We start from the raw sequence: 12,887 nt of genomic DNA on the forward strand, positions 1-12,887 counted from the left end.
CTTCTGACCTAGACCTTGTGAGAGCTGATTTTCTGTTAATAAAGAGTATTATTGCTTAAGCTAAGATTAGATGTTGGTTTCACTGTTTTTACCATCTTCTGTGCTAAATAAAGTATTGCTAGTGTTTACATGATCAAGCAGACAGTGTTCTTATGTACTGAATCATCTCCCCAGCATCATATTAAAACAATATATTGGCTTACCGGTAGAGCTAGGACTGTGAGACTGACTGAATGTCAATGCATTTCTATTCTGAGAGAATTCACAGATGTATTCTGTACTAAAACATTTCTTTCAGCTTGTTTCCTATTGGTCCTAAACCTGAGATCTGTGTATTGTGGAATGTATAAAAGTCTTTGGGCCTAATTACGATCTCGTGGATGGAATACTCTGCCACAAACGTGACTGATATCCCGTCCGCAGTATTACAAGTTCCATTATATCGTATGGAACTTGTAAAAGGGCCGACGGGATATCCGTCATGTTTGCGACGGAGTATCCCACCTGCCAAGGTCGTAATCAGGCCCTAGAAAAGTACATGGATTTCTGCAACTAGGGAGACAATTCCTTTTTATCCCTTGGAAGGAGAATCTTTGCTGGATTTTATTTAGAACTGTAGTGAGTTCTTTGTACTTATGATTTACATGCTTTGCTGCTAAACTTGCTCATGGCACCTTTATTGTAATCTGTCTCTTAATTCTCTTTATAAAGCATTGAAACATCAGTGGTCAGTGAGTCATTGTTATGAGAATGTTTCAGTCTGGTTTTATGGACTCCCCTAACTAGAAAGAGTAACAGTTGCAGTCGGGGAGCACCAAAGTCTGTATTGGGAGTATACTGCTCCTAGTCCTAGCCTTCGGTGTGCCCCATGAGTTAGAATTTGAAACCGATTTGTGCATTGACCGATCTGATAGCAGAGGTGACAGTTCTGAGTGATTGAAGCAGATCCATAAATTGATAAATCAATTGGATGTAGACCAGGTACATTACCTTTATGGTCCAGACCATGGATCTTCAAACATTTCTGTAGTGAGAGCTACTTCTGATCACTGAAAACCATGGTGAGCTACTGAAGGCTAAGCAGCTCACTCATTATTACCAGATGCCCCCCACACCCAGCTTCAGTGACTTTAGGCCAAGAGCCAGCTAGTATAGTTTGAACAAAATGCTTTGACTAGGGGCACTATGACAGGGCTGTCATGTTTGTCAGTGAGAGTATGGTCCTTGGGCATTTTTTAACATGGTTGCATATGAATGGGACATATGTGTACAGGTGACTGAGAGACTGTGTTGTATGTAGTTGTGGCACAGGACATACCTTTCTCCATTTGTGGCATTGTTACATGTATAACACAAACATACAATAATTTTTCTGAAATGGGAGAAATTTAAAGTGCAGAAAACTTTTCTGCACAAATGTTCAGAATATGGAACATTTTTCTGCACTTTGAATTTCTCCCACTTAAAGTAATTACTTAATTTTTCACTTATAAATATGGCATTGTGTTGCGAAAATTAAAATGAAGAGTTAACTTTATATGGATTCCATAAAACTCATCATTTAAATTTTCTCCTGTTTCCAAGTGTCACATCTACAAACACCAGGCATCCTGCTCCCAGTGGCCTGCAGACATAGTGCCATATTTATAACAGAAAAATACATTTGTTTAAATGGGATGAATTTTAAGTGAAGAAACATGATTCCTAAAACATTAAGAAATTAATTGGCTTAATTAAAATTGGAGAAAGACAGTAGGACTTAACGTTTCATAGAAAAAGTTTTCTTTACTTTAAATTTCTCCTTTTTTTAAAACTACTATTTTTCATTTATAAATATGTCACAGTGTCTACTGGGAGCAAAAGGCCTGCTTCTTGTAAATGTGACACTTTGAAATGGGAGAAAATTATAATGAAGAGCTAATCATCAAGGTAACACTTCATTTTAGTTTTCTCACATTGAAAAGCATTCATAAACATCATTTTGTTGTCACACTCTAATATTGAGCCAAGAAGGACTTTTATTTAAGAGTTAAGTACTTCAGTGCTTCACTTCTTTATCTCTGTGCCTCAGTCTGGCCCTTAAATCTGAATGAGCACTGTTCATTATCAGGCTCTGCTATCTGCAGCCTGATGATAATAACGTAAAGTAAACACAGCCTTACCATACGTTTAAAAGAAAAATGTGACCCCGTGCTTTGCTTCTTTAAACTCAAGGCAAATTATTCTGAAGGGGTCTGGGAGATACTGGTAGCAGTTGACGATAATTAAGGACAGTATTATGTGGCTCTGATTGTTGAATTTGTTTGAGTGATAATGATCGTGGTTTTGATGGAGTTTGAAAATTTTTGAAGAGAGGTACCACAAGTTAAATATTGAATTGATACATATGCCTGCTAGGAGAAGTATGCTGTAAGGCTCTATAAGGTACATTGAAGTAGAAACATAATCCACTCTTGTATGAATGTACTAACTAAGCTTGGTGGAGGTTTGCTCCTAGTGCAGGGAGGCAGATGCATCAAAAGTAGTATTCCTATAGAACAATTTTGTGAATTTGAAGCAGGCAAACGGAGAAAGGATGAAAAGGGGACCTAGAAGAAATTAAGCATTGCATCATTGCAGAGCCACACAGAGATTGGTTGGTTGAATCTGCAACTGTGCTGTCGTAGGGTGACCTTTAAAAGAGGTGTACTGAGATTGTTGGACACAAATACAGTGAATATTAGTGTGAGCGTAGTAAACATTTCATACCGGCATCACTTGTGACTATTGCTATACAGAGGAACTCCTTGTCAAAAAAGGAGAAGGGTGCAAACAAGGGAGAAAAGCTTCCTTCTGCAAGGGGAATGACAGTGAAGATAGGGTCATACATATAAACGTGGCTTAACCAATGGCACAAAAAAGACGCCCAAAGCTGAGGAGCTTCAATTCCCTCTAAGTGGAACTTTCAACATCCCTCAAATAGAAAGCATGAGGAGAAGAATGTACGAACTAAAACTTCAACCTAGACCTACAGAATTTGAAGTGCTAAATCTTTAGGAACAAATGGTGAGTGAAAAGAAAAGGAAGAAATTTAAGTTCAAGAGTCGTAGTAGGGCTAATTTGTGGAGAAGGGAGCAAGACAAGGAAAGGCAAAGAAAGTGGAGGGAGAAGGTATTGAGACGGTTGGGGCAGATCCTCTGTTAGAGAAGGAATAAAAGAAAAAAGGATAAATCAAAGAGAGAACCTCACACGGAAAGTGAGGAGGAAGATGCCCCCATAGAAAAGCTCTTTAGTGCCACAGCACCCTGATGTGATGCAACAGCTGCGGATGTACCAAGTGCAACTGAGCCTATGTGGCTGAAGACCGGAGTGACCACGGGATCCTCAGCAGAGGCTTCTTGCACCCCCAAGTTATACAGCATCACCTGTCCCATCCCCATTCAGGCCCACATGTCCGTCACAATGAGTACATTAAATTTGCCAAATGTCAATCTAGTTGAGACCTCAAGGGCAACCTGCCCTAAGTTTACCTTTTGATTCATCTCCATTGAAGGAAGCATGGCCATCATTGGACATAGTCAACAGAGGATTTATGGGTCATACAGTTAGCACAAACCTGCCGGCTGGCTCATTAGGTGCAGGTCAAACCAATCCATGAGTAAATCTATCGCAGTTAAAGACAAAGGCCCGTATTTATACTCCGTTTGGGCCGAATTAGCGTCGTTTTTTTCGACGCAAATTCGGCGCAAAACTAACGCCATATTTATACTTTGGCGTTAGACGCGTCTAGCGCCAAAGTATGGGCAAATAGCGTCATTTTTTTGCGTGAACGCCTTCCTTGCGTTAATGAGATGCAAGGAAGGCGTTCCTGTCTAAAAAAATGACGGCGACGCAAATGCGTCGTATTTATACTCCCGGGCAAAAATCACGCCCGGGAGTTGGCGGGTCAAAAAACCCCGCATTTGCGCCACTATTTAACGCCTGGGTCAGGGTAGGCGTTAAGGGGCCTGTGGGCTCAAAATGAGCCCACAGGTGCCCTCCCCTGCCCCCAGGGACCCCCCCTGCCACCCCTGCCCACCCCAGGAGGACACCCAAGGATTAAGGGACCCACCCCAGGGACATTCAGGTAAGTTCAGGTAAGTATAATTTTTTATATTTTTAATATTTTTTGGTGGCATAGGGGGGCCTTATTTGTGCCCCCCTACATGCCACTAAGCCCAATGACCATGCCCAGGGGACATAAGTCCCCTGGGCATGGCCATTGGGCAAGGGGGCATGACTCCTGTCTTTACTAAGACAGGAGTCATTTCAATGGCGTCTGGGCGTCGGAAAAAATGGCGCAAATCGGGTTGAGCCGATTTTTTTGCCTCAACCTGACTTGCCCCATTTTAAGACGCCCTAACGCCATTTTCCCCCTACGCCGGCGCTGCCTGGTCTACGTGGTTTTTTTCCACGCACACCAGGCAGCGCCGGTCTGCTAGCGCCGGCTAACGCCATTCCATAAAGACGGCGCCCGCATGGCGCTTCAGAATGGCGTTAGACGGCGCTAAATTTTTTGACGCTAAACTGCGTTAGCGCAGTTTAGCGTCAAAAAGTATAAATATGGGCCAAAATTTGAGGAATTGGGGACGGGAAATGTGGGTATGGATTACTTGGGATATTACAGGGAAAACAAGTTGTTTATATGTGTAAGGAAGCAGATAAGGTGGTGAAGGAGGCCCATGTCAAGATGGAGAAGTTGGCAGATGAATGTGGTATTGATATAACTCTGGAAGACCTGAATATACATCTAGAGGAGAACTTTAATATTGAAGCTATAACATTAATTGATTTTCTCCTGACATTAAATATGAAGTTAATAATTAAGTACCTACTCATAAGGCAGGGCTTCTGCTAGATCCAATATTTACTAATTTGCACATTGCACTAGCTGATATGCCTTTGTCTCTGACATGGTCTGATCATTTTACAGTCCCTTGCTCCTTTTCTCACTACTACACTGTCAAGCTAAGCAATCTACTTTTTCTAGTAGATACTGGACAAAGCGTAACATCACTAAAGGGAATGTGTTTTTGAAGGAAAACTCTCCTTCACTATGTAATTTTGTGGAAATAGATGCACCTCTAATTGACAATTGGTTAAGGATCTCCTTAGACATATGGGTACCCATGACTACTAAGAGGCATTGTAAGGTTTTACTTCTGGCACCCTAGTACAATGTTTCTGTCTATGAGGAGAAAAGCACTTGCAAAAAGTTAGAATGACTATGGCGTAAAACTTATAATTTGGAGAACAAGGCAATCTATATGAAGGCCTTAAAATCTTATCATAAAGCTTGTCGGGATGCTAAAGCGAATTATTTTGTGAATAAAATCACTGCGACACATAATTGTTCTAAAATATTATTTAAAGTGGTGTCATCTTTGTCAGATCAAACTAACTTGAATCCAGTCATTCCACTTTCCTGCATACATTGTGAGGATGTTGATGAGTTCTTTATCAAACATTAAGGCTACCTTCTCCAATACAACTTTGAGTCACTCCAGATGAGCATTCCTAGAGTTAAATTGATTTTGAGGAACTTCCAACCTTTGGATAGTTTATCGGATGATACTACTCTTTCCTCTATTAAATCAAGTTTCCCACCAGATCCATGTCCTCCAGACATTTTGGGTAACCTCTCCAAGAAAGGCCTGGATTAGATAGGTTTGCTATTGAACCAATCATTAACAGAAGGGATAGTCCCTGAAAGTTGGCCTTAGTTACGCCAATACTGAAAATGTCTAATACTGACCCTCTCATATGGTCTAATTTTAGACCAATATCCCTGCTACCTACGCTTGCTAAAGTGTTGGAAAAACATGTGAATGCTCTATTGACCAAACATATTGAACAGAATGGCCTTCTCTACCCATCGCAATACTCCAACCAGGTTACAGTACGGAGTCTGTGCTTCTTGGTGTGATGGAGTATTTAAGAAATTAACTGGATGAAGGTGGAGATGCTGCACTGCTTTTGTTAGATCTCAGTGCAGCATTTGACACAGTTAACCCTAATACGCTTCTGCACAGACTGGTAGGAAAGGGGATTCAGGATACTGCTTTAGATTGGATTAAATAATTCCTGGAAAAACGTGGGTGTTCTTTTTCTTACTTTTGACCAAAACTGTGGAATACCCTACCTGTTTCCTTGAGAGGGTTGTAAATCTCTCTTGGCATTCCGGAAATTGTTGAAAACCTGATTATTTCAATTATGAAATTCTCTTCAGTTAAATTGGTATATTGCTGTAATGCTGTAGGCCAAATTCACATCAAGAGCTGGGAAACCTTGTTGGAAGCCATGCACTGTACAAACCACATAATATAATAATAATAATAGTAATAGTAATAATAATAATAATAATAATAATAATAATAATAATAATAATAATAATAATAATAATACAAATAACAATAATAACAAGAATAAGAATGATAAAAATATAACTCAGCAAAATAAACTGCAGAGGAAAGCTAGGATGGATATGAGTGAGAAGGATTTGTGGATGCTGAAGTTGAGAGGGCTACAAACGCATGAAAGCAAGTTGATCAAAGCCATTAGAGAATAGAATGACACAGAAAAGCTTAGAGAGGTGTGGTTCAAGAATGAGAGAGTTCAAGTGAAGCAAAAAGGAAAGGAAGGTGAGGTGAGGTAGGAGCAGCTGGAGAGAGGTAAAAGAGTTCCCCTTATGAGAGATACAAGGAGGAGCGTATGTACACATCCCATGGTCTCGATCAGATCTTTTCCATTTTGCCAATTCCTTTCCAAAGCTTACAGAAAATCCTGATAAGTGGTACACTCAGATGGAGTAACTTGCGACTATCTACTTCACTGTTCGATGTCTTAGATGTGTTATTTTAGATAGTGGTCACAAAAGATCTGTGGGCAGAATGCACGCGAGCTGTTGAATGCCCTACAAAGGACCCATCAGGGGCACTAGAGACAAATGCTCTTTCATCCATTGTCAGAGCCAATTATGAGGAAGTCAAATGTTCCCTAAAGAGAGATTAATTGCCCTAAGATTTACCAAAGCTCTAGAGAACCCAAGGAATCAGTGAATGCTTATTTGGAGAGAGTTTACACCTTAAATAGAGCACATTGGGATGAATGACCCCTCAGGCAAAATGATGGGAGGTTTCTTTACACCTTAAAGAGAGCACAGTGGGATGAATGACCTTTTGGGCAAAACATGGGAGGTTTCTACCTTTGTTTGGATACAGACTAGGTTGGGAATCATCAAAATATCCAAGCTGTCCTCTGCTGGCAGAGCAAGTCTGTTGACGAGATTCTGCAGTATACAAATTATTGTAGTGAGACAATAAAGGCAACGTGGAAGAGGTTGAAGTAGAGGTTTATGACAGCCCAAACCCAGTTAGCACAGAACTCAGGGACAAAGGGACTTAGGAGCCTGCTCCAATGGTCCAAATTGGATCCCAGTTTTTGAATGGTAATGCAAGGAGTTTCTCCAAATTACAGAGGGAATGCCCAAGGAAGAGGAAGAGGTTGGTGAAGTATGGGCGGGACAAACATAAGTGCCCTAAAGAAAATTACCCAGTGCCACATTTGTAACAGGGTAGGGCATTGGAAGCAGGAGTGCAGGTACAGTCCAGACTGAATTGCAACAGAATTTCAAGGTATGACTTCAGCAGAACAGCAGCTTCTTGGAAGAATCACAGGATACTCCAAAATTCAACAATGCTGCAAAGGGACCCAGCACCCATGATGTTTGAAGTTTCCATAGATCAGGATCAATGTTGGTACATGAGGGGGAGGAGGAGTGTGTGCTTGGTGCAGTCCTAGAAGAGGATAGGAGTGGACTGTACATAGACGGAGAGGTTAATGAACATCCTGTATCTTTCCTAATAAGCACTGGAGCTACTCGTTCAATGGGCAGACCTGTTGAGGTCACCGACCTACTCCTCCTGGGAAAATAAATCCAAATTGTAGGCATAACAAATCTGCAGTGTACTAATGAAGTTACTGCCATAGTGGCAGTAAAAATAGGAGAGATTAGAGAGTAAAACCAGTTCGCTGTCTGTGATTCAAGTCCTGTAAATCTTCTAGGCTGAGACCTTCTCTGCGAACTCAATTGAGTTATATATTGCATGCAGGATGGAGCTGGAATTGAAAATCAAAGGGCTGATGCCAAGTTCAAGTTATAGTCACCAGAGCCTATTGTCAGGCTATATCCAGTCATCACTACTGAGGGTTTGTCAATAGACTTGAAGACAGTCAGGGAAGAGGTCTGGTATTTTATCAGAAAATAAATTGGATTTATCAAAGATGCCAAGCCCACAAAGATCCCCCTTCAACTAAGTGCTGTTTAGCCCCAAACTCGCCCATACAGGATGACCCCAGAAGCTACTGCCGGTATCACCACTCCCACTGACAGCATGATGGAGCAAGGGGGGGTTGTACAGAGACCCTGTAACACTCCAACTATGGCCTTACAGAACTCAAATAAAAAGTAGACGATCATTCAAGACTTCCAAAAGATTAACAAAATTGTAATTCCATCCTATCCTGTGGTTCTGAACCCTCTATGACTCGATTCCAAATCCCTCCAGAAGTAGAGTGGTTTACAGTTATTGATCTTTGCCACACATTCTTCTCAATCCCATTGCATGAAGAGAGGTAGTTTCTTTTCGCATTTTGGTTCCAAGATAAGACCCTTGTGGGGTGTCACCCTCCACAAGGGTACACAAAGAGCCCATACTATTTCAATTAGATTCTTAAAAAGAACCGAGAGTCCTTCCAGTTGCCATGTAGATTAACATTAATTCAAAACATAGACAATCTTTTGATTGCCTCAATGACTAAAGAAGCTTGCAAACAAGAGGCTATAGCTTTGCTGAACCAATTGGCTAAAAAGGCATAAGATCTCACCCAAGAGCCTTCAACACTGCCTGAGGGAAGTCCTATATATAGGACATCAAATAGCAGAAGGGGTGAGGCGAGTGTCCCACGCATGCATTGAAACAGTGTTTAAAATGAAGTTTCCAACTACTCAGAGAGAGGTGAGAACATTTTGGGGCATGGTTGGCTACTGTTGACAATGGATCCCTGGTGGCAAGAGCTTTGATAAGGCTGACGCACACTAATGTCAATGACCTGATACCAGGAGATGCCAAAAGCATGCAAGCCTTCCAGGAGCTCAAACATTTGCTTTGCAGCGCACCCACTCTTGGCATGCCAGACTATACAAAATACGTTACACTCAGCGAAACGGGCAGCACACGGCTGGGCCCGTCTTTCCTTTGGTGCCTACGTGCTAATATCCTCCGGCCTTGGATATAATCTGTCCCTACGTGTTCCAACTTATTGTTTCAATTTGATTCATTACACACTTCTGTGCAATTGAACTTTAAAAATACAAATAGCCTTTGTCCGACTGGATACTATTTGGCCCCGAAGAAGCCCTATGGTGAAAGGCGAAACGCGTTGGCTGTGTCTTTTTCATGTACTCCATGTCACAACAAGTTTTCTGGGCCAATAAAAGTCTTCGGAAAGAAATCAACAGAAGTCTTGTACCACCATTAACATAGGAGTTTTGGACTCTTTCTGTTTACTGTGTTCTATTTAGTGCCTTGGAGTGGTGCACCCCCTGTATGTTTTGTAAAGTTGTGCTCTTTTGTCATGAAAAAATGGGTATGCACTGTCTGTACTAACACAAGCCCAGGGAGATACCCATTGGATACTTTTCAGCTATTCGTGATCTGGAGGCCACATCAGTGCATGGTTGTCTCAAAGTGTTTGTAGCAGTTAGCCTTAGTATACAGAAAACTGTGACGGGTTATCCTTTGATTGTGATGGTGCTGCACTCTATTGACATCCTTATGACTAGTACCAGAACCAGCATTTGGCCAACCGCCGCCTAGCCCACTAGGAGAAAATAATCTTGGCAACAAAGAATGTTTTCACTCGGAGATGTAACACAGTAAACCCTGCTTCGTTACTACAACCCTAGAGGGAGATGATGAGAATGACTTCAACCATAACTGTGTCAGTGTAACTGAGTTGTGCACAAAACCAAGGCCCGGCATGCTGGATGTTTCCCTTTCTGAATCTGACCATACTCCCTTTGTTGATGGGTCATATCTAGAGACTACGGCTGCATCCTAAGAACTGCCTATGCTGTATGTATGTATGTTGAGTGGGGTAGAGAAAGCATCTTACTTGTGCCATTTAACCTCTCCGTAAGTAGATGAATTGATGACCCTTACCAGAGCCTGCTGTCCCTCAGAAGGCTCGCGAGTTACCATTTATACTGACAGCAAGTATGCATTTGGAGTTGAGCATGACTTCAGTCATTTGTGGTTGCAGCTGTGATTTCTGACTTCGGGTGGTAACCCCATCCAGAATGGTTTGTATGTTTCACATTTGATAAATGCTCTCCAATTGCCAAAGGAAACAGCTGCAGTGTGGGGTGCTGGAAATATGAGCTGCAGTGACTTTGTCACAAGAGGAAACTGCTTTGCGGTTAAAGTCACTCTGTCCTGCGCTCTTGAGTCCAGCACCTTTTATCTAGATAAACCAGGCGATACAGAGGGAAAGACTGTGCCAAACATGTTACTGAGTACTGTACATGAGTACTGTACATACATTCAGTGAGTTAAGGGTATTGCAAAACACTGCCTTGGAGATAGAAAATGCTAAGTGGGAAAAGATGGGTTGTGCAAAAGGTGACAGTGATATTTGGTTGTCAAATGAGGGAAAACCAGTTCTTCCTGATTCCCTTCTACCTGCAATGGTCAAACACATGCATGGTCCAACTCATGATGGAATGGCGTCTACTTTTCATTCTCACTGGTTTACTCCTTGTTTCAGAATGATGGCAGAGGACTTCTTCTAGCGATGTAAGATTCTCAGAAGCAAAATGTGGGCAAAGGAGTTGCAGTGCCCATGGGTCATACTGGAAAATATGATGGTCCATTTAAGCGCCTTCAGATTGACTTCATTGAAATTTCACAATGCAATCAGCTGAGGTATATCCTCATCATTGCGTGTCTATTTTCAAGGTGGGTCAAGGCTTATCACACTCGAGACAGCCTAACAGTTGCCAAGCATTTGTTTTGGGAGTTAATACTGCAGTTCGGGATACCAGTTCATCTTGAATTGGACAAGGAACTCACTTTAAGAGTGATGTCATGCAGTTGATATGTACAGCTCTAGGGATTGTCCAATGGTTTCACTGTAGCTACAGACCAAAAGCATCAGGATTTAATGGTACAATCAAAGCTAAACTAGCTGCAGCCTGCACCTCTACATTGCTTAAATAGCATGACACCCTTCTTTTAGTGCTCATGAGTTTCTAAAGTAGCCCTTGTAAGAGAACTGGACTGTCGCCACATGAGGTGTTGATGAGGAGAGCCATGCAAATACCCTCTGTACCAGCAGCTACCCTTCTGAAAATCACAGATAATGTGGTCCTCGGGTACTGAAAGATTGGCTGACCTGGTGTGTTCTATCTCTCATCAGGTTGAAATCACTACTCCAGCATTCTGAGAATCCGCAGGGCATGACTTCAACCCTGGTGACTCAGTCCACATCAAGAAACACATCCACACATCCTGTCTGAAAGAGCAGTGCTGTGGACTCTACTAGGTGATCCTAGTCAACAAACCCTCCATTAAGTGTGCTGGTCTGCTAAATTTGATATACACCTCCTACACCAAGAGGGCAAGATACAAAAGGGAAGAAGCAGGGTCAACATTTGCCAGGTCATCTAGTCTCCCTAAGTTTGAGGTGTCTGAGACTACAAAGAAAATGAGGAACACCAGACTGGAGATACGTCATTCCCATTGGATGAGTAGTATACAGACCCAGACACTGATGGGGATGCTGTCATCCCGGCAACCACTGTGATACCAACAACTGGAATGAGGATGCGCATAGCCTGTGACAGTGAAAGTTCTTGAAAGACTGAGGCTAATCTACTGCAGCAACTTCCCGCGGGAGTGGATGTGGGGGCAGGACCAGGAGTCTCAATCTTATAAAATAAATTACCCACATCAGGACCACAGTTATCTTAAGTACTTCCAAGAAAGGTTGGCTAAGAGCTCCACCCACTAGGAAAAAACTGTTGCCGCCCAAGTCGAGACCAGAGATAATTAGAGAAGACAGTGAGCTAGATGAACAAGAAAAACTGGGCCAGATTGATATTCATGATGTAGACTTGGAGTTGAGCAATACCAAAAGACCGAAAAGAGATAAAAAAAGGCAAATTGAAAATACTCAGGTCCAAGCTGGAAGTACCTTGCAAGAAACAAGTTTGATGCAGATTACTGCCTGATTGACTCACACGAGCCTCTCTGAGATTAAAGATTTGCGGTGATGAAGGCCTCTTTACATTGACAACTGGCAAATGCCAATGGGTCAAATAGGAACTAGGGTAACGGCTCAAGGACGATAGCTCCTTTACGCCTCCAGCTGACATAGAATACAAATTATGGTAGATTTTGAGAGAGGGTAGAGACTGTAGGGTAATAACTAGAGGAATAATCCTTTATTAGGAATTTCCTTGATCTGATTTAAGCTAAACATGGTGTAGTCACGCTACAAAATTATGACTGTAAGTTTGGTAGTTGCCATTTTGCTTTTTGTGTTTGGATGGCTGTTGGATGTTTACTTGCTGAGAGGGGATGATTCTCATGTTTTAAACAATTTTATCTTCACCCAGGTAGCTAGCCTTCCTCACTCGAGAGTATGGTTTATCACCTCCAACAGCATGAGAGCATGTACAGTTATAACGTGTATGATCAGATGTTGTCTGAATATGTAAATGTCATGGAGGTGGAGGACTGTATTGCTTGCTCCTATCTTCCCTTTTGCACAGCTGACGGAGCAGCATACTTTCTCCTACCTTTGTC

The 12,887-nt window shown here is 41.9% G+C and overlaps 1 long non-coding RNA gene across 1 annotated transcript in view; it reads right to left on the reverse strand.

Annotated features, from left to right (window-relative positions):
• The window catches only part of LOC138283348 (uncharacterized), a 194,331-nt gene that overhangs the window by 106,265 nt on the left and 75,179 nt on the right, over nt 1-12,887 (reverse strand). The gene's annotated exons all lie outside the window — the stretch shown is intronic.

The sequence above is a fragment of the Pleurodeles waltl genome, chromosome 3_1 (assembly GCF_031143425.1).
Source record: "Pleurodeles waltl isolate 20211129_DDA chromosome 3_1, aPleWal1.hap1.20221129, whole genome shotgun sequence".
NCBI lineage: Eukaryota > Metazoa > Chordata > Amphibia > Caudata > Salamandridae > Pleurodeles > Pleurodeles waltl.